At 44.5% G+C, this 22,093-nt stretch overlaps 1 protein-coding gene and 1 pseudogene across 6 annotated transcripts in view; one reads left to right on the top strand and one right to left on the bottom strand.

Annotated features, from left to right (window-relative positions):
• The window catches only part of LOC149459085 (latent-transforming growth factor beta-binding protein 3-like), a 999,560-nt gene that overhangs the window by 411,821 nt on the left and 565,646 nt on the right, over window positions 1-22,093 (top strand). The gene's annotated exons all lie outside the window — the stretch shown is intronic.
• The window catches only part of LOC149459089 (uncharacterized), a 30,596-nt pseudogene continuing 20,623 nt past the window's right edge, over window positions 12,121-22,093 (bottom strand).

Here is a 22,093-nt window from a genome sequence, read left to right as displayed (position 1 = left end):
AATTTAAATGATAGCCCCAGTCCTAAGATGTTTCTTCACCACTGAGTAAACAAAACTACAAAGCAGAAAGGCCAAGTCTGAGGGCTGAGTCCAATTCTGAGGAAAATAAGAGCTCTTCAATTAAATAGACTAATGTCCCTTTAACTGCAGTGTCTGATCTTCTGTGCGCTCCATGGGTCCCTAGTTGGTGCACATAAGGATTCAAATCCTCCTGGAGGCAAAGGGTAGAAGTTCCTTAATAAAGTGTAAACACAAATAATAGGAACTGCCCCCTTAGGTGATGTCGCATTTAAATAGTACCTCTTTGGCACACACAGGGTGGGGTGTGGAATTTGGCAGAGATCAAAGATAGGCAAAACAGACTTCTGTAGAAATTCATTCCTTGAGCCATAGTAACAAAATGCAGCAGTGGGGGAGCACATTGGCGAATGGGTAGACTGTAATGAGAAAAACAATACAACTGGGCCTGCAGAGAGCAGATAGTACAGTGGACCCTTGAGACTGGATATACTGGAACTGCAATAACTAGTAGGCCGAACAACTTGAGCCTTAACCCATGTAACTTGAAAAACAAAATTAGTCAGACTAAGTAAAAAGTAACTGTGTTTGGTAATGTCATGTACAACTTAGATGGCTTGAGTATGGAATTCACTCACCCAATCTGTAGCCTTGGTCAGGTGGTGGAAAGTCTCTCTGTAGATGGGGACCACTGTTTCGTTGTGGTTCCTCAGAGATCACTTTGGACAGCAACACTCCAGGTTGTCTGCTTGCAGGGCTGTTTGCCAGACTTGAACGTGTCAATATTCAGCAACTCTCCTCCACTTTCTGCGGTCTGGCCCAGCTGGGACCTTCAGCGTCCCACACAATCTTCTCCTTACACCTGCTCTCCAGCTCTCTCCATCCAGTCCTGTCTTCTAGTTCCAGGGCTTCTGTATTTATCTGCCCCTGCCTATCTACCAGCTCCTTTGGGAAATGTAGTTTATTAGCTCCCTGTCGGACAGTGAAGGCCTGCAATCAGCCTACGAATCTCACAAAGTCTGTACAACTGGCCTGCAGGACACTGCCATTTTGTGTCCATTTAACACCCTGCAAAAAGTATTACGGCAGGGTGTTACACTAAGCATGCTTGGGAAGATGGGTAAGGTACCGTATGTCTTCTTGCTGATGATGCAAAGGTGTGCAATAGGGATTACATTCCTGGAGGTGTCTGTAATATGAATTTATTTGACATTGCTGGAAGATTGGTCAAAGCAATAGAAACTGCAGTTCAATCTTTCTAAATGTAAAATAATGCAGCCATTTAAAAAAGAATTCATTTATAGAGCACAATATAATGGGTACAGTGTTGGCCAGAACTACAGAGGAATTAGGAATACTTATTTCAGATGACTGCAAAATGAGCAAACAGTGTGGCCAGGCAGTGGGAAAAATGGATAGAAGTCTAGGGTGTGTCACTACAGGCATTAGTAGCAAGAGGAAGTCCTCTTTCCCCTATACAGATGGTAAGTCAGACCTAATCGAGAATACCATGACCGTTTCTGGGGACCACACTTATAAAAAGATATTGATGACACAGAACGAGTCCAGAGACTGCCAACAACATTGATGAAAGGTCTGAGGGATAAAACATATCAAGAGAGATTTCAGGAACGTTTCAGTATATGTAGTATTGCAAAAAAGACCAAAAATTGGCAAAAAAATCCCCCTGTGACTTTAAAGGCAGATTAGTATATACAAAAGCAGTCTATTTTAAAAGCAATATCAATCTTTATTGGTAGATATGTAGTATTGATAAGAACAAAAGAACCACATACTGTCGGTCCATAAAGCCACATGAACAGTGTGGGTTAGTAAAGTAGTATTGCATACAATCAAGGAACGATAGAGTATATATACGCTAACACATGGAGAAACACCATCAGAACACTGCCAAAGAATGCGTAGCTTAGTCAGCCGCGGTGTAGTCTTCAATGTATCCCAACTTGTTTCGGTAAAAAGCATTCCTTCTTCAAGGGAAAGAGTTGGGTTTAATGATAATCCTCCGTGCCTCATCAGACAAAATCATAATGCTAATGGAGCTGCTGTTGCCCCATGGCCCACACAGGTACCACCAAGGAGACAAGCCATCTGCTCTGCTACAAGGATCCCATGGACTCCAACCCACAGTGGTGTGGGTATCCATAAATTCCAGTTGCAAACTGGAGACAAGAGGTCTAGAGGAAAGACAGGATAGACCCGACTGAAACTTTTAAATACATCAAAGGTGTGAATAAGGTTTGGAAGTGCAGTAATCGCTATATGAAGGTTAGATCAAGAAAATGGGGACAGAACATTAAAGTGGATGTAAGGGCTTAAGGTTTTTTACCTTCATTCATTCTATGCATGAAGGTAAAAAATCTTCTGTGTGCAGCAGTGCCCCCAGCCCCCTCAATACTTTCCTGAGCCTCATCACGATCCAGTGATGTGAACGACAGCCTCGGCTGTCCTGGGTCTCTGCCTCCTCATTGGCTGAGACAGCAAGTGGGAGCCATTGGCTCCCACTGCTGTCAATCACAGTCAGTCAGTCAATGAGGAGAGAGAGGGGCAGGGCCAAGCCATGGCTCCGTGTGTGAATGGACACACAGAGCAGCAGGTGCCCCCATAGCAAGCTGCTTGCTGTGGGGGCACTCAACAAGAGGGAGGGGCAGGAGAGCCTGCGGGGGACCCGAGAAGAGGAGGATCCAGGCTGCTTTGTGCAAAACCACTGCACACAGCATGTTTGTTATCCCCCCCCCCACAAAATATTTCAATCCAAAAACTGTGACCCAAGTCATCAAGTCCAATGCAGAGTCCATAGCCCTGCAATGGACCAAAGGGCTCCAAGGAACAGTCCACTGCCAAAAGACAGGGGTCTAGAGTAGAGCATTGTTTGCCAAGGGAACTTGGTATGTGGCAAGTAAAACTGCTTCTTTGTGACCCATAGACATAATACGGCGTTTAACCCTTGAAGCGTAAAAGTAACCCCATTGCAAGAGAGCATTTTTCCTTTCCTCTGAAAAGGGCTTTAAAGTTTGCAGTTTCCAGATTTCTGATGTGTTTACTGAACCTGCCTTTGATTTGAGCTCAAGCAGAATTGCTCTACTTGGCAACCACTTATCGATGTGTGGTGTCTGCAAATACCACCATGAGTAATTGTGTAACATCTAAAGCACTCCCAACACCAAATATTGCTGAAAAAGTGTGCAGAAAATTTTCCATCATGATCTCTGTGGTTTGCAAACTCATCGAAGTCTATAAAAGGTGAATTTTATTGTTTAAATCCTGCAATTTGTAGGGCTAATAAGCAAGCTATTGTCAAACAAACACAGAAAGGGAATGAGATGCCTGGCAATGCCATTGGGGAACAGACAAATGGTAAAATAAAACAAAATAACATACAACATTATAGTAACGAGATAGTCAGGTGTCCAGAAATCAAGGGCAGCTAATCCCAAGAACAAATATGCCAAATATTAACAAAGAAAGGGGATTTTTAACAGTGCCAACATATAATCCAACACCAAAATGTTGAAAAAGAATAACAATTTTATTAAATGACAACATATAAAAACAAACACCAAAAATATGGTATTATTAGTAAAATCATAACTTACGTACAATTTCACAGTAATCTGGCTTCTTCAGGAGTTTTATGAGCACTGCACTTGATGTCACTATTAGCCAAAGATATATATATACATATATATATATATATATAGGCAAACAAGATTATACCATGTATAAAATGTCACATACATCAATAAGTAAATGTTAAATACCTGTTTTATACCATAATGAATTCCTTGTAGGGTGCCATACCTAGAATTTCAAGGGAATCACACTGCGAGCTTTATCATATTCTAAGGGCTTCTGTACTAATACAGGGGGCGATGGTGATGTCAGATGCCGGCGAGGTAGGGAGGATATATAAGCTGCAATTGCTGTGACTGCAGCATATTTTCTTTGTGGCAACTTGAGACCATAGGTGACCTGGCTTTTTTTTCTTGATTGGTAAGGTGCTAAACGGGTGACAGCTATTGAGGAGGTGGAATACCTGTTTTATGTCACATCTCCATCAAATGTTAATTCCCCCCTTTTTCTATTCATTCAGTGAGTGGATTAAATGTCCCTTTAATGTTTTGGGGTAGAGGTAGCGGAATGCTCCTTTTAAAGAAAATTTGTGTTTGTATATCAACTGACTGACCCAGGATTTGATGAGTTGTGGGGGATTATCGTTTTCATCCCTAAAAGGTAATGTTCATTTATGAACAAGGGGCCTGATTTGGTCAATTTGTGTTACTGTATACATGTGCTACTTATCTGATTTGCAATTAAAATATTACCTATGTTTGTAGGAAGGAATCTGGGATAACTTGTCCCCCCCTATGGTCAGTGATATTGCCCTAGTTTGGCCCCCTGTATTACTACAGAAGCCCTTAGAATATGATAAAGCTTGCAATGCGATTCCCTTGGATATTTAGGTATGGCACCCTACAAGGAATTCATTGTGATATTAAACATGTATTTAACGTTTACTTATTGATGTATATGACATTTGATACATGGTGTAATGTTTTTTGCCTATATATCTTTGTCTATTAGTGACATCAAGTGAAGTACTCATAAAACTCCTGAAGAAGCCAGATTATGGTGAAACATGTTGAGTAGAAGCTCTTGCAACAATGCTCAGAGTCATCTTGACCTCAACTGTAACTAAGTGATGATTTTACTAATAATACCATATTTTTGGTGTTTTTTTTAATTTATGTTGTCATTTAATAAAATTGTTATTTTTTTACAACATTTTGGTGTTGGATTATATGTTGGCACCATTAAAAATCCCCTTTCTTTGTTACTATTTGTCATACAATATTATAGTTTTGAAAACTTTGCCTGGACAAATCTGAAAATTAATTTGCCGGGATTGTGAGTTACTCCTGAGGAAGTCATGTGACAGAATCGTGATGTAACGCGTAGAGCACGGTGGCGCACTTCCAGTCGACGCCATCTTACTACACTCATTTCCCTGCAATACACCCATAGCATGTGGGAAAACTGCTGATGTGAATCTACTTTACTGTGAGTGTTCATTTGGCGATTTGTTTTTTGGCATATATCTAATAAATAGAATTACACTATGGAGGTCTCTTCTGCTTACTTTTCTATGGCCCTGGTATAATGTATGTACCAATGAGTTGTACTGCGGTGACCACCATTTGAAAGGAGTGCCAGAGCTGAGGTTAAGTGGAGCCATTGGAGCCAGATTCATGTGATGCCCCATGGTGTGGAGTGGTTTGCTGTGTAAAGCGTTGAGGCCCTTAGGGGTCGTGGTAAGGAGGTTAGGAGGCAATCTGGCCATTTATGGATATTATTATTCAGTATTTATAAAGCGCCAATAGTTCGCTCAGCGCTGTACATTACAAAGGGGGACAGAACAATAACAATACAATGCAAAACATGAGGGGATTGAGGGCCCTGCTCTTTCGAGCTTACAATCTAGGAGGGAGGGGATGGTGGCACAGGAGGAGAAAGCTGTGGGGGATGGACTGGTAGGAAGAGTGGAGGAGGTCGGCAAGTTAGCAGGGGGTGGGATAGGCTTATATACTAAGATAGTTATTAAAGAGGTTATTAAATACATTAAAGTGTCACCCAATGTATGGTCTCCATTCAGTAGCCAAAAGAGGCATACAAAAAAGGGGGATTGTGAAAAGAGATTCACAGAAAAGCGGCTACATAATGAACAGAACGTGACACTAAGGGAATAATTTCCAAAAATTATGCTTTATTACACACAAATGAATATGACATATGGGCATTTGCCCTGGTTTACCATCACCTCAGTATGAGACAATACACACAGACCTAAAACCATATAAAATGACACAAAAACCGGTCTAAATGTATGTGTAGCAGGGAAAATGGCTACAAGAGTCTAGTGTCCCTGCAACACAAACACACAGGTGAACACTTCCCTAGGGAGGTGTATCCAAAAATTATGCCATGGGCATACCATAATAGAGGATATAAGGGATTAAACAGTAACCATAATGGCAAATCCCTATTAAGAAATCCAAAAAATTATGCTGTAAATATATCACATGTATGCAATGGAGCAAGCACAATATGCGTCAAAAAGGAGAGTAGCAGGCCTCAGACCTGTATGAAGGAAGACATAAATGTCAAATATATTGTACAATACATTCCTGTGCCGGCACAAGTGGTTGGGGCCCATTCATCTGTAATATAGATAGCTGTTTCCTAGAGCTCTTGGATGGGAATATGCCCCATTTATTTCCAGGATGGAAGAAAAGATGCACACAGCAACACTCTGCTTGAAATGGTTTCTTCACCACTACATGTGGACTATACACCACTTTTTGTAGGAAAAAACAAGACACATCCCAAAGACTCTTCTGCCTGTTGAAATATATATGGTGGTATATCTTGTTTCCTATACAAAGCACCATGATGTCCCCATCCTGTAGTGAAACAAACAATATGTGGGAAGTCACTGACAGAGCTCACACTCTATAGAAGATATATAGGTCATATAGATCACAGAGGACCATATATCTAATGTCCTGCAACAATCCACTCACCACCTGTGCTATGGATAACGGGAATGAAAGAGAAATCCTTCATAGGTACTGCCATACAGGGCCAAGGCGGCCAAGGAACCACCGCTGACATCCGCCGATATACCGCGGGTTCCAGCCCCTTCTCGGCGCTTGTGCTGCTTAGGCTTGCCTCATGGCTTGTGAAGATGGCTTCCTCCTTATGGGTCAGCGTGCGTTCCACCTAGTGCGCATGACCGGAAGTGACGTATCTGACGTATGACGTCAACGCGTTTCGCCGATGGGCGTATCTCACTCAGCTTCGTCAGGACCAATGAAACAACCGCATTTCAATTTCCTATTTATAGTGGGTAAAGACCCACCCATTTATGCAAAAAGCCAACCTGCAGTTATTCCAAATGGAAGAAAGAAAGGGCTAAATACTTAGCACAGCTGCTGGTCATTATTGAATGAAATTAAAAAACAGATATCCGGAGACAACAGAGAGGGGAGAGACTTTAGCAATTTTGACGATACATATATTGATCAAAAATTCATGAATTAAATATATTCGTCAACTAAAGCACCCATCACATTCTAACCAGAAGGTGGCGATATTAATCAGAGAATCAACAAGTCTATCCACTGAATCAAATTATCAGAGAAACCCCTCTGAATTACCATAATATACCACAAGATGGCAATATAACCCAAAAATTCTCATTAAGGGTCACTTCAACAGAAATACCCCAATTTTTAAATATCCATCCTATGGTATGATTATTATTAAAGAAAAAAGGTACAAAGAAAGAAAGAAGTTAGCTCAAAATACCGTCCTGATACATATGGTTTAGAGCTATATTTAAACTCATAACTTGAGATCTTCCATATTGTTTTAGTTGTTTCCATATACATACATACTTTTTAAGGATTTAAGTGACATATTAGTGAAAACAAAAATCCCACAAATTAACCACTTCCCTGAAGAGGTGGGTTTTCAGGGTGCGCCTAAAGGAGAGGAGAGTAGGTGATAATCTGATGGGTTGGGGCAGGGAGTTCCAGAGGATGGGTGACACCCTGGAGAAGTCCTGGAGGCGGGCATGGGAGGAGGAGACCAGGGAACTAGAGAGAAGGAGGTGTTGTGAGGAGCGAAGAGTGCGTGTTGGGTGGTACTTGGATATTAGGTCGCTGATGTAGTTCGGGGCAGTATGGTGGATGGCTTTGTACATCAGTGTTAGGATTTTGAATTTGATCCGTTGCGCAATCGTAAGCCAGTGGAGGGATTGGCAGAGGGGGGTGGCGTAAACGGAGCGGTTGGAAAGGTGAATGAGTCTGGCAGCGGTATTCAGGATCGACTGAAGCGGGGATAGCCAGTGGCGAGGCAGGCCAGTAAGGAGCGAGTTGCAGTAATCGAGTCGTGATATTATGAGGGAGTGGATGAGCTGTTTAGTGGTTTCTGGGGTTAGGAATGTGCGTATTTTGGCGATGTTGCAGAGGTGGAGTCTGCATGAGTTTGTTAAAGATTGGACTTGGGGCTGGAAGGATAGGTTGGAGTCCAGAATGACACCAAGTACTCTGGCCTGCGGGGTGGGTTTGATGGTGGCGTTGTTGGACATGATGGAGAAGTCAATGGGGGGTGGGGTCCGGGCTGGGGGGAAGACAAGAAACTCGGTTTTGGAGAGGTTCATTTGAAGGAAGTGGAGCGACATCCAGTCTGATATGTCGCTCACTAGGTGTGTGATTCGGGCGGAGACTGAGGGGGTGAGGTGGGGGGTTGAGAGATAGATTTGTGTGTCGTCGGCATATAGGTGGTAGTTGAAGCCGTAAGAGTGTATGAGTTGGCCAAGGGAGGAGGTGTACATGGAGAAGAGAAGGGGCCCGAGGACGGAGCCTTGAGGGACCCTAACAGAGAGGGGGAGTGAGGGGGAGGTGGTAGCATTATAGGTAACGCTGAAAGAGCGTTGTGACAGGTAGGATGAGAGCCAGGAGAGAGCAGAATCTGAGGCAGAATCTCTGAGGATATTGATCCACCTGAGTGTTGCACAAGCACAGAAAGTTTTTGGAGTGAAAACTGAAGCACATATATCTGCAATTCCTGCATGGATCTTTTTGCACATATATAGTTTTGCACATGTTTTTGGACATTATTATTGCTAGTTATTTATTTACATATTGGTTTATATAAATCAGCACTAGTCACGTTTTAGCCAGTTCAGTTGATTGTTATTCACTATATTACCTGATTGTCCCTATGTGGGATTGAGGGAGGTACTGTTGCACTTTATTTAGGTCCATTATTTGGGACCCTTTTTTGCACAGTATCACTGTATGTGTTTATTATTATTTTCATTTACTAGTTTTTGGGAAGTTACAGCACTAGTCACTTGCAGTGATTTTTATTACATCACCTTTTCATCCCAATTTGGAATTATATGTGTATTTGCGCTTTGTAAGGGTCCTTATTTTGGACCAGGTTTTTGCACAATATCACTTGTACTGTCACGCATTTAGCACTTTGTAGTATTTATTTATTATTATATATTGTATTCATTTATAGCGCTTCACCATCAATATTTTTCAAACACACGGGCTTCATCATGAACCCAAAGCTCATCTCTATATATGTTCTTTACAATGTAGACTATAATGTTCATTGACCTCCTGATCATGTGATTGCTGTGATCAAAAGTGTAAGAATGATAGAGACTTTCACGTGCCCTGTTTATGCAGTGGTAAAGTAAATATAACTGTGGAGCATGGAAAAGCAGGGAATGTCTAACTAAAAGTCGGTACTAACAGCAAATGGTAGGGATGAATTGGAGATCATTGAAATAAACAAGACAAATCGACATGTTTAAGTTATCCATTATATGGCCATGACATACACTGTAAATACCCCCCCCTCGCCAAAAAAGAAAAAAAAAAAAAGATGTTTGATACAAGATACAGTAAATACAATTTTTTTAAGTGAATATGAACAATACAGTGGCTAAATGGTTAGCACTTCTGCCTGGACAGGGTCGTTGGTTCTAATTCCAGCCAAGGCACCACATGCCTGTGGTTTGCATGTTCTCCCTGTGCCTACATGAGTTTCCTTCGGGTACTCTGGCTTCCTCCCACACTATAAAAACATGCTGATAGATTGATTGGCTCCTGTCTAAATTGGTCCTAGTATGTGTACATATGAATGTGAATTAGGGACCTTAGACTTTACGCTTCTGGAGGGTTAGGGACTGATGTGAATGTACAATATACACTATAGTGCCAAAAATATTGGGACACCCCTCCAAATCATTGAATTCAGGTGTTCCAATCACCTCCATGGCCACAGGTGTGTAAAATCAAGCACCTAGGCATGCAGACTGCTTCTACAAACACTTGTGAAAGAATGGGTCGCAGAGTCAGAAAGTGTATATTATATAGGGTGCGCTTGTTAGGGCCCAACCTCTGTAGCTGTAGGATAAAGGTGCCAGATTAATATCAGGGATGGATGGTAGCAATAACACTGAGGCAGCTCTTCTTAGAGTGGAAGCAAGGCTCTAATGCAGTAAACATGAAAAAGAGAGGAAGGCTCCTTCCTCTCTTTTTCATGTCTGCAGAGTTAGTAGCTAAAGACCTCCAAAGTTCATATGGCCTTCAAATTAGCACAACAACAGTGTGCAGAGAGCTTCATGGGTTTCTATGGCCGAGAGCTGAGGGCAGCTGCATCCAAGTGTTACATCACTAAGTGCAATGCAGCACGCCACCACTGGACTCTAGAGCAGTGGAGATGTGTTTTCTGGAGTGACAAATCAAGCTTCTCTGTCTGGCAAACCAATGGATATGTCTGGGTTTGGTTGTTGCCAGGATAATGGATCTTGCCTGACAGCATTGTTCCAAGTGTAAAGTTTGGTGGAGGCGGGAGTGGAGTTGGTGTGGTGTTGTTTTTCAGGGGTCCTTAGTTTCAGTGAAGGGAACTCTTAAGGTGTCAGCATAGCAAGACATTTTGGACAATTTCATGCTCCCAACATTGTGGGAACAGTTTGGGGATGGCCCCTTCCTGTTCCAACATGACTGCACACCAGTATACAAAGCAAGGTCCATAAAGACATGAATGAGTGAGTTTGGAGTTGTGGAACTTGATTTACCTGCACAGAGTCCTGACCTCAACGCGATAGAACACCTTTGGGATGAATTAGTCCTCATGCACAATTGATGTTTTTACAGCTGCTGTTTTTGACGTTTGACGTTTTTATCTACAGCCAGTAAACCCCCAGCATGTTGTCCTATGTGTCCATGCACACATAGGCTGTAATCAATGTTTTTTGGCTTGAACGTGTTTTGGCTGGAAAAAAAACAAAACTGGTGGGTTTCTAGATTAATTTTTCAGCTGTAAAAATGCTGAAACGCCGGAAAACGCCAAAACGGTTGTTTTTTAGGATTGTTAAAGTGACAATTTTTTTTTTAAAATTAGATTTTTTGGAAAAGGAAAGTTATTACTGATTTTCCAGATTATGTTTGGGATGCTCTTGCTTCTACATGTCCTTCATGTAACCAGATCATATCAAAGTTTATTTGCAGCTTTTTTGGCTCTGTTCTCTTTGCATGGCTTTGTTGACATACTGCATGCTTCTGCAAAGTCATTTCCCATTGTCATTTGCATTTCTATTGTCTGAGATTGCAGCACTGTGTGCAAAACAGGAAGTGACACAGTGCCCTCCTGTTGAGTAATTTCCATTGTCCTTTGCAGTCCTAGTGTCTCAGATTACAGCACTGTGTGCAAAACAGGAAGGGACACAGTGTCCTTTGTTTGTTCAGGCTGGGCTCATCTCCATTTTGTTTTCAGTTTTTGGACAGAGAAGGATGGCTCATATGTGCTGCACAAGCATATGAGGAATTATGTGTCAAAGGCCAACTGCATAACTGAGCTATATGTAGAGGCAAAGTGAACATGTGGCTACCTGCATGTAGCTCCAGTATGCAGTTTGCATGGCCAAATGCCTAACTGAGTCACATGCAGATGCTAAGTGAACATGTGGCCACCTGCGTGTAGCTCAGTTATGCAGTTTGCACAGCCAAATGCATAACTGGGCCACATGCAGATGCTAAGTGAACATGTGGCCATTTTTCAAAGGCTAACTGCATAACTGAGCTATTTGTAGAAAGTGAACATGTGGCCACCTGTGTTTTGCTGAGGTATGCAGTTGTCATGGGCAACTGCATGTCTCAGCCACCCGCAGATACAAAGTTAACAATTTTCCTTTGAAATTTGCTATCACAATTCACCCCTTGATATTTAAAAAAAATGTAGCAAGAGAAAAAGAAAAAATGTCACAAAATATGTTATAACATTTTTATTTAACAGAAACTGTACATTGGAAAGTCTGTTGGAAAAGTGCAAACCAAATAAATATCTAAATATACTGATCCTGCCATCAGGTGAAACAAAAAATTCAGCAAACTGGTTGCAAGTAGTCATGACCAGGGGCGGACTGACAACTCATGGGGCTCCTGTGTCCTTACCCAAACTCAAAAAAGCCTATGAAAAAGGGGCATCTCATGGGGCCCCCTACTGACCTCGGGCCCTCGGGCAGTGCCCAAGTTTCCAAATGGTCAGTCCGCCCCTGGTCATGACCTGACCACTTGCTCGTAAGTCCATGAACTGTACATGCTGACTTAGATTTGCTGGTGTTGGATCTCCAGTGCTTGCCTCCTTTTCCCTAAGAAAACTGTGAAGAACACATCATGCAAGTACCACTTTAATGGCATTCTCGACGTCCATCTGCATACATTTGTTGTAAGGATGCCAAAGGCACATTCTACCACATGCCGAGCATGGCTGAGACGAAATGGCAGACATGGCTCCAGTGTACTTGGTAGCGCCTACTTCCGGGAATGTTAAGGTGTCCTGTGTGCAGGTGACGTCCCAAGAAAGACTCTTTGAAGATGCGTGCATCTACTTGGCTACCATATGCACCAACACCCACACACACACAAAGCATACATTTGCATCAGACAATGCCAGGAGAACTACAGAAAAATATTTTTTATAATTAAAATACAGAGAGCCAGAATGCGGAGGCTTTTTTACCTTCACATGCTTCCCATTGAGTGCTCTGATGCAATTTGGGAACTGTGTCTTCTGCCAGAACTCATCCGCAATATTCTCCCACAACTCTTCAGTTGGCATAGGCATCATGGCTCCATAAAGTTTCTTCCACAGTGCCAAACATGTTTGTCGTACAATTGTAGACATGGTGGAGACACCCATCAGAAATTAATGGTGCAATGATACAAACATTTGTCCAGTCGCAAGAAACCTAGAATAAAATATAATAAAAAATGTATACCATAAAAACCTGGCTACGTGAACAAAGCAAGTGCTACAGCAATCATGTGTAAAATAAAATTTCATTGCCAAAAAAAACAAAATAGGATGACATGACATACCGAATTAAAAGAAAAAAAGAAAAGATCCTCCTGCGCTTAGATGGGTGAACCTAATTATAGCCGCTATCATTCAACCTTACCAATAAGTGAAAGAACAATATATATAAATAGTGAAGGGCTAATAATAATTAACGAATCAACATATGATATTAAATTATTAAAATAAACAGTGCTCTCCTAATCAAATAGATGATATAAAATTATAAATAATAATATGACACTGATATTAATAAGTGACAAACCAATAAGTAAACACACAGTGCTCTGATCCAGGGGCGGACTGACAACTCATGGGGCCCCCGGGCAATAGGGGATCATGGGGCCCCTGTGTCCTTACCCAAACTCAAAAAAGCCTATGAAAAAGGTGCCAGGGGCATCTCATGGGGCCCCCTACTGACCCCGGGCCCTCGGGTAGTGCCTGAGTTTCCAAGTGGTCAGTCCGCCCCTGCTCTGATCCCAATTGAATCCAATAAAGTGCAAATCTTGTGATAACCACAGGAATCACTTGTGGTAACACTCCGTGAAAACAAATCCTTTTTAAATCCTTTTCAGGATATACATGGTGATTTAACAATCGTGGTCCCTTTATGCAAAGGGAAAAATATGAATAGTGTTTGGTGCCTTATAAACGCAACAAAAATATATGAATAATGTTCGGTGCCTTACTAAATAAATAAATCAAAAATACTATAAAAATTCCTTATAATTAACCATACACATATGTCAAATGAACAAACTCTCCCAAAAAGTCCAATTAACATATATTCGGGATCTTCAAAAAACAAACAAAAATCATGCAGGTGATGAAGTGAACTGGTGATCTTCACTCTAGTGCAGTGGTTCTCAACCTGTGGGTCGTGACCCCTTTGGGGGTCGAACGACCCTTTCACAGGGGTCGCCTAAGACCATCTGGGAAAACGCATAATTTCCGATGTGTAAAGAGCAGCTACTGTGTAGAAAGCAGCTACTGTGTAGAAAGCAGCTACTGTGTTGAAAGCAGCTACTGTGTTGAAAGCAGCTACTGTGTAGAAAGCAGCTACTGTGTAGAAAGCAGCTACTGTGTTGAAAGCAGCAGTATTGGAGGTAAAATGACACTTCATGAATATATAATTACTGGGTAAATAATTTTATGGTTGGGGGTCACCACAACATGAGGAACTGTATTAAAGGGTCACGGAATTAGGAAGGTTGAGAACCACTGCTCTAGTGCCAAATCCTCAGAACAGCAGAAATACCCGTTCACCTCCAAACCGTGACCCTAGGGGCCAACGCGCTTTTTAGGATCACCCCAACGATCCTTAAGGATACTTTCTCACCACAGGGAAAGATGTCATATATACTCCTTTGCGCAGTATCTCTTACTCCTCTCAGACTCCTTAAAGGTAACGGTACTGCAATACAGCTTACTCTCTACTTTCTCCACTCAGGATCATGTTAGTGAGATATAAAGAAGAATATCCTCCATAGTGCAATATTGTTTTATTACTTGATGCAAAAAACAAAGCCAATAGTACACTCACATGTATTCCCATCAAAAAACACCTTTCACCTCATACTATTGCACTTTAGAAAAAAAAATATAAGGAGCAAGCCAAAATCATTGGTGAGAGATTTATGAATAAAGGTTACCCAAAGGAGGTAATTGAGAAGAAAACATTAGAAGTTGATCACCAGTTCACTTCATTTTTTTTTCCATTAATATTTTCTATTAAGTTTTTACCATTTATATTTTCCAACAGTTAAAATTTCAACATAACTTATTCCATTATTTTCACCCCACATACAAAAAATGCAAACTCCCCCTTCCCTGTGTTTACAATAGGCATCAACACAGAGTTAAATTCCCATCCCATCTGTCCTTGCATTGTGTCCCAAGCTCTCAACACTATTCTTGTTAATACACTTGTGTTTTCTATCAGTCCACGAAAGTGGGGTGGCAACCATATTATCCTATCCAAATGTGTTTTACTTAAAGTGTTTTCTATATTTATCCAACCTTTCCCCTGTGAATTATGTGTCCAATCAAATATTTGTGCTATCAATACTGCATTATAATATCTTTTAAAATCAGGTACACCTAACCCTCCATTTTTTTTGTCTCTAGTTAGAACTTCATAACTTATTCTAGGTTTTTTATTTCTCCATATGAACTTTAGCATAATTTTTTTCATTATCCTAAAATAAAGTCCTGGCAGCTTTATTGGGATCATCTGGAATTTATATAAAATTTTTGGGACGATTACCATTTTGATTAAATTTATTCGTCCTATCCACGATATACCACCTATCCCGAATTTTCTCATTTCATCATTAATTTCATTTAATAATGGAATATAATTTACTTTGTATAGATTCTTCATGGAGACTGCCAATTTTATTCCTAAATATTTTAATTCATTTTCCTTCCAAGAGAAAGAAAATTCCCTTTGCAAGGCCTCTCTCTCTCTTCTTGGAAGATTTATATTCAAGATTTCTGTTTTAGTTGGGTTGATTTTCAAGTTAGACCACTCCCCATATTCCTTCAATGATTTTGTCAAGGATCTGGGTATGACCAGAAATGTGTGGACTGACACAGGGAAGTAACAGGCTTCAGGAATGATATAATAATACAATTTATTATTAGCTACTCAAATATACAAAGCTCAGTAAATAAACCAACCTTCCACTAATCTTAGTATGTGCAGGAACACAGGCGCAGTCAGGGCTGGAGAGGTGGAAGGGTCAGGCCGGCCATATGGTTCTGTTAACGACCATCTGGTGATACCCCTAGCAGTCCTCAGGACAGGATTCCCCAGGGCACGGAGTCTAAGTCCCAGTCTGCTTATTCACCAGGGCCCCTGATGGTGGGGATGGACTTGGAGCAGACAGGAACCAGGTCGCGGCCCCTGAGTACATCTGCTCATGGTAGAGGGATCTGCCAGAGGTATATGCAGGTAGGAAGCCTGATGTGAAGAGGCAGAAGGTGTGAGCAGGGATGGCTGGATCTGTGCAGGATGGATGGATCGTCTGGGTAGCATAAGGCATAGTCAGGCAGGCCAGGTCAGCAACGTGTGGGGAGCGAGGTACCGAAGGAGCAGGCAGAGAATAGTCAGGGTCACAAGCCGGGTTCAGTAACTCACAGGCAGCACGGTACAGAGGATCAGGCAGAAGGATGGTCAGGCAAGCCAGGGGTTAAACAGGAGAAGGTCAGCAGGGTCAGGAACAGTGCAGAGTCGGCAACAAATCAGATAGGCAGAGGAACAGGAACACAGGATACAAGGTACAGGGGCTCATGGGAAACATACACCAAGGCACTGATCACAGGCCTGGTCATTCCTTAAATACACCTCCTGCAACCCCCCCCTCAAGGAGTGGCCTCAGGACGCTCCAAACAGTCCTTAGTGGGCAAAATGTTCCACCGCCCAGGTCAGGTAACTGGCTGGATATCTTACTGCCGGAGTCAACCGGCTGGCTGGGTTTCCTGCTGGCAGACTTCTCTTTATGTAGGGGAACCCAGGAAGGCAGGTCGCTGGACATAGGATTTCCAAGAGCAGGCTGGGAATCGGTTATTGGCCAGTTTAGCTGGACATCAGGGGCTGGCACATCAGGATGCGCAGCAGGCAGAGGCACGTCGGGCTGCGCAGCGGGCAGAGGCACGTCGGGCTGCGCAGCGGGCAGAGGCACGTCGGGCTGCGCAGCGGGCAGAGGCACGTCGGGCTGGGCAGCGGGCAGAGGCACGTCAGGCTGGGCAGCGGGCAGAGGCACAACAGCGGGCACCGAGTCATCTGGCACGACAGCGGGCACCGAGTCATCTGGCACGACAGCGGGCACCGAGTCATTGGGCAAGTCAGCGGGCACCGAGTCACCGGGCATCAAGTCTTCGGGCAAGTCAGCGCGCACGGAGTCATCGGGCACCGAGTCATCTGGCACGACCGCGGGCACCGAGTCACCGGGCAAGTCAGCGGGCACCGAGTCATTGAGCATGTCAGCGGGCACCGAGCCATCTAGCAGAACCGCGGGCACCGGGTCACCAAGCTCGACAGCGGGCACCAAGTCATCTGGCACGACAGCGGGCACCGAGTCATCTAGCATAACCGCGGGCACCGGGTCACCAAGCTCGACAGCGGGCACCGAGTCATCAGGCACAACAGCAGGCACCGAGTCACCGGGCAAATCAGCAGGCACCGAGTCACCGGGCAAGTCAGCAGGCACCGAGCCATCTAGCAGAACCGTGGGCACCGGGTCACCAAGATCGACAGCGGGCACCGAGTCATCTGGCACAACAGCGGGCACCAAGTCACCGGGCACCGAGTCATCTGGCACGACCGCGGGCACCGAGTCACCGGGCAAGTCAGCGGGCACCGAGTCATCGAGCATGTCAGCGGGCACCGAGCCATCTAGCAGAACCGCGGGCACCGGGTCACCAAGCTCGACAGCGGGCACCAAGTCATCTGGCACGACAGCGGGCACCGAGTCATCTAGCAGAACCGCGGGCACCGGGTCACCAAGCTCGACAGCGGGCACCGAGTCATCAGGCACAACAGCAGGCACCGAGTCACCGGGCAAATCAGCAGGCACCGAGTCACCGGGCAAGTCAGCAGGCACCGAGCCATCTAGCAGAACCGTGGGCACCGGGTCACCAAGATCGACAGCGGGCACCGAGTCATCTGGCACAACAGCGGGCACCAAGTCACCGGGCACCGAGTCATCTGGCACGACCGCGGGCACCGAGTCACCGGGCAAGTCAGCGGGCACCGAGTCATCGAGCATGTCAGCGGGCACCGAGCCATCTAGCAGAACCACGGGCACCGGGTCACCAAGCTCGACAGCGGGCACCAAGTCAACTGGCACGACAGCGGGCAACGAGTCATCTAGCAGAACCGCGGGCACCGGGTCACCAAGCTCGACAGCGGGCACCGAGTCATCTGGCACGACAGCGGGCACCGAGTCACCGGGCAAGTCAGCGGGCACCGAGTCACCGGGCACGTCAGCGGGCACAGAGTCATCTAGCAGAACCGCGGGCACCGGGTCACCAAGCTCGACAGCGGGCACCTAGTCATCTGGCACAACAGCGGGCACCAAGTCACCAGGCAAGTCAGCAGGCACGCAGTCATCAGGCACCGAGTCATCTGGCACGACCGCGGGCACCGAGTCACTGGGCAAGTTAGCGGGCACCGAGTCACCGGGCACGTCAGCAGGCCCCTAGCCATCTAGCAGAACCGCAGGCACCGGGTCACCAAGCTTGACAGCGGGCACCGAGTCATCTGGCACGACAGCGGACACCGAGTCATCTGGCACAACAGCGGGCACCGGGTCACCAAGCTCGACAGCGGGCACCGAGTCATCTGGCACGACAGCGGGCACTGAGTCATCTGGCAGAACAGCGGGCACCGAGTCATCTGGCAGAACAGCGGGCACCGAGTCATCTGGCTGGGTCAGGTCATCAGGCTGGATTGGGCCATCAGGCTGGCTCACGGACACCGGGTCATCAGGCTGAATCGGGTCATCAGGCTGAATCGGGTCATCAGGCTGAATCGGGTCATCAGGCTGGATCGGGTCATCAGGCCGGATCGGGTCATCAGGCCGGATCGGGTCATCGGGCATCAGGGCATCAGGCTGGACAACGGAAGGTGGGTCCTCAGACAGCAGGCTGACCGGTTTGGATACTGGTAGGATGGTACTGGTTGGAAAGAATTTTTGCTTCTTCTTGGGTTTAGTTACTGGAGCACTGTAAGTAAATGCAGGTCTGTAAACGGATGGAGCAGCTGAAGGCAGGGAAGAGCCGGAGGATGGAACAAAGGAGGGAGCAGTTGCTACAGAGGGCTTCTTTACAGGGTAAAAGGCAGGATAGGTGCAGCGAGTGGGAGCAGGGGACTGACATGTGGTAGCTAGCAGGGTATACTGGGCTGTCACTGGGGGTGCTGTGGGAACTGGAGGAAGAGAACTTTGAGCAGAGTAATGGTTAGAAGCAGGACTGGGTTGTTGCAAGCTGACTGAGGCTGGATGGAACAAATCCGACCATGTCTGCAGTACTGGCTGAACAAAGCTCAGCTTACACAAAGCCCGTCTGGTCAAAGACTGCACTGCGTTTATACAATCCCTAAGCACCTGTTGTGAACATGCAGAATAATGCTCCAAGAAGCGATCCACATCATCCTCTAATAACCATACCAGGGACTCTACCTGGTCTGCACTAAATGGCGGAAAAAAGTCATCCCTTCCCTCAGGGGCACCAGACGAAGCCAACTCTGCACAAACTTGAATCAATGGCTGCACCTCAGAGAACTCTGTGCCCTGATCCACTAGAAAATGAGCGATCCATATGCATTCTAGCAGCTGATCCCTGGTATACTCCTGCAGAGTCTCATAAGCATAATCTCTGTCATCAAAGACTAGCAGACACAAATATACAACATCCTCAGGATGCATCCTTCACAACAATAAGCCAAGATGGCTTCCCTGTGCAGCCACTTCTGGTCAGGACTGGCCTTGGTGTAATGTCAAGAATCTGGGTATGACCAGAAATGTGTGGACTGACACAGGGAAGTAACAGGCTTCAGGAATGATATAATAATACAATTTATTATTAGCTACTCAAATATACAAAGCTCAGTAAATAAACCAACCTTCCACTAATCTTAGTATGTGCAGGAACACAAGCGCAGTCAGGGCTGGAGAGGTGGAAGGATCAGGCCGGCCATATGGTTCTGTTAACGACCATCTGGTGATACCCCTAGCAGTCCTCAGGACAGGATTCCCCAGGGCACGGAGTCTAAGTCCCAGTCTGCTTATTCACCAGGGCCCCTGATGGTGGGGATGGACTTGGAGCAGACAGGAACCAGGTCGCGGCCCCTGAGTACACCTGCTCATGGTAGAGGGATCCGCCAGAGGTATATGCAGGTAGGAAGCCTGATGTGAAGAGGCAGAAGGTGTGAGCAGGGATGGCTGGATCCGTGCAGGATGGATGGATTGTCTGGGTAGCGTAAGGCATAGTCAGGCAGGCCAGGTCAGAAACGTGCGGGCAGCGAGGTACCGAAGGAGCAGGCAGAGAATAGTCAGGGTCACAAGCCGGGTTCAGTAACTCACAGACAGCACGGTACAGAGGATCAGGCAGAAGGATGGTCAGGCAAGCCAGGGGTTAAACAGGAGACGGTTAGCAGGGTCAGGAACAATGCAGAGTCGGCAACAAATCAGATAGGCAGAGGAACAGGAACACAGGATACAAGGTACACGGGCTCATGGGAAACATACACCAAGGCACTGATCACAGGCCTGGTCATTCCTTAAATACACCTCCTGCAATCAGCACCAGGTGTTGGCTGACTGCAGGAGTGAGCTTCTGGCTGCTGAGAGCACCCGCTGGTCAGCCCTGGTACTGCAGCCCACACGGCTGGTGAGTCCCACCACCAGTGCTGAGTCCATTCCTGACATTTTTCATTAAATTGGGTAATGTTATCCTTGGGTTACCTACCTAAAAGAGCATATCATCGGCATACGCCGCAACTTTATGCTCTGTCTCCCCAATCCTAATTCCCTTAATATCTGTATTTTTCCTTATTTTCTCTAAAAGGGATTCTAAGGACAGGACAAACAGCAGCAGTGACAAAGGGCATCCCTGACGTGTCCCATTATGCATCTTAAAACTCTCTGATATTTCCCCGTTGACTTTTATTGCAGCTGATGGTTGACTGTACAATTTCCCTATCCATATTCTCATTCTAGGGCCCACCCCCAGGACTTTCAATGTATCCAGCATATACCCCCAGTCTACTCTATCAAATGCTTTTTCAGCATCTACAGACAACAACAATACAGGGAATGTTTCTCTTTTACTTTTTTATATGAGCATTATTGATCTTAATCCATTATCCCTACCCTCTCTCCCAGGGACAAACCCCACTTGATCCATATGGATCCACTCCGGAATTAGCTCTTTCAACCTACTTGCCAGCACTTTTGCATATAGTTTAGTATCTATGTTTAATAGGGATATCGGCCTATAGCTAGAACACTGTGTGCTGTCTTTCCCTTCTTTTGGTATTATTGTAATATGGGCCTGAAGGGATTCCTCCCTCATTTCCATCTCCCCTCCCAATGCGTTCATATATGTAGTTAATTTAGGTATCAGTTGGTCTTTAAATTTCTTATAGTATCTCATAGTATGCCCATCCGGTCCTGGACTTTTCCCTACCGTAGTACTCTTCAGTGCACTATAAATTTCTTCTTCTGTTATTGCTCTCTTTAGGGATATTAACTGCTCCTCTCTCAATTTCGGTAACCCCACCTCTTCTAGGTATATCTGTCTTTTTTTACTTCTTTCTTCCTCATCTCTTATGGACTGTTGGGGATTGATATTATATAATTTACTATAATATTTTTTAAACACTTTTGCGATATTTTTGGTAGAATATTTTAGTTCTCCTTTATTATCTCTATATAATTCCTACCCTTCTTTTTGCTTTGAGCTCTCATTAGGAATTTTCCTGGCCTATCTCCTCACCGGTATCTTTCACTACTCATCTTATTAAACACTCTCCTTTTTTCTTCCTCCATTAATTTGTTTAGTTCTTCTCGTTTTTCCAATACCTTCTGCTTATTCTTTTTTGTAGTATTCTTTTTATGCATCCGTTCTAATTCACATCATTCTCTATTAAGTGTATTAATTCTCTTTCCTTTCCTTTTTTTTTTTACCCCAATCACTATCAAGATTCCTCTAATATATACCTTGTGGGCTTCCCATACAGTCGCCACCGACACCTTCTCAGTCTCATTTCTTTCAAAATATACTGTAATTCTATTTCTCTTTTAATTATCTGTTCCTTCTCCTGATCTTGAAGAAGTGCCTCATTTAGTCTCCCCGTATTTACCTTTTTTTGTTCTCTTCCCCATTTTCACCTTATTGTGACAGGTGCATGATCCAATAGCGTTATAGTTTCTATCCTTGCTTTCACCAAAGACTCTATGGCCCTGATTTACTATTGTGCCTGGGCGCATTTCCGTGGGTGAACGTCTAATTTTTCTGAGCGACCATCTACTTTTACCCCAGAATGAGATTTACTATTGAGCAGCGTCCATAAGTAGACGCCCAATCGAATTTACTAACGAGACACACG

The sequence above is a fragment of the Staurois parvus genome, unplaced genomic scaffold (assembly GCF_062004578.1).
Source record: "Staurois parvus isolate SC_StPar_1 unplaced genomic scaffold, SC_StPar_1.0 ptg000275l, whole genome shotgun sequence".
NCBI classification, from domain to species: domain Eukaryota; kingdom Metazoa; phylum Chordata; class Amphibia; order Anura; family Ranidae; genus Staurois; species Staurois parvus.
This window is presented reverse-complemented; position numbering and strand designations above follow the sequence as displayed.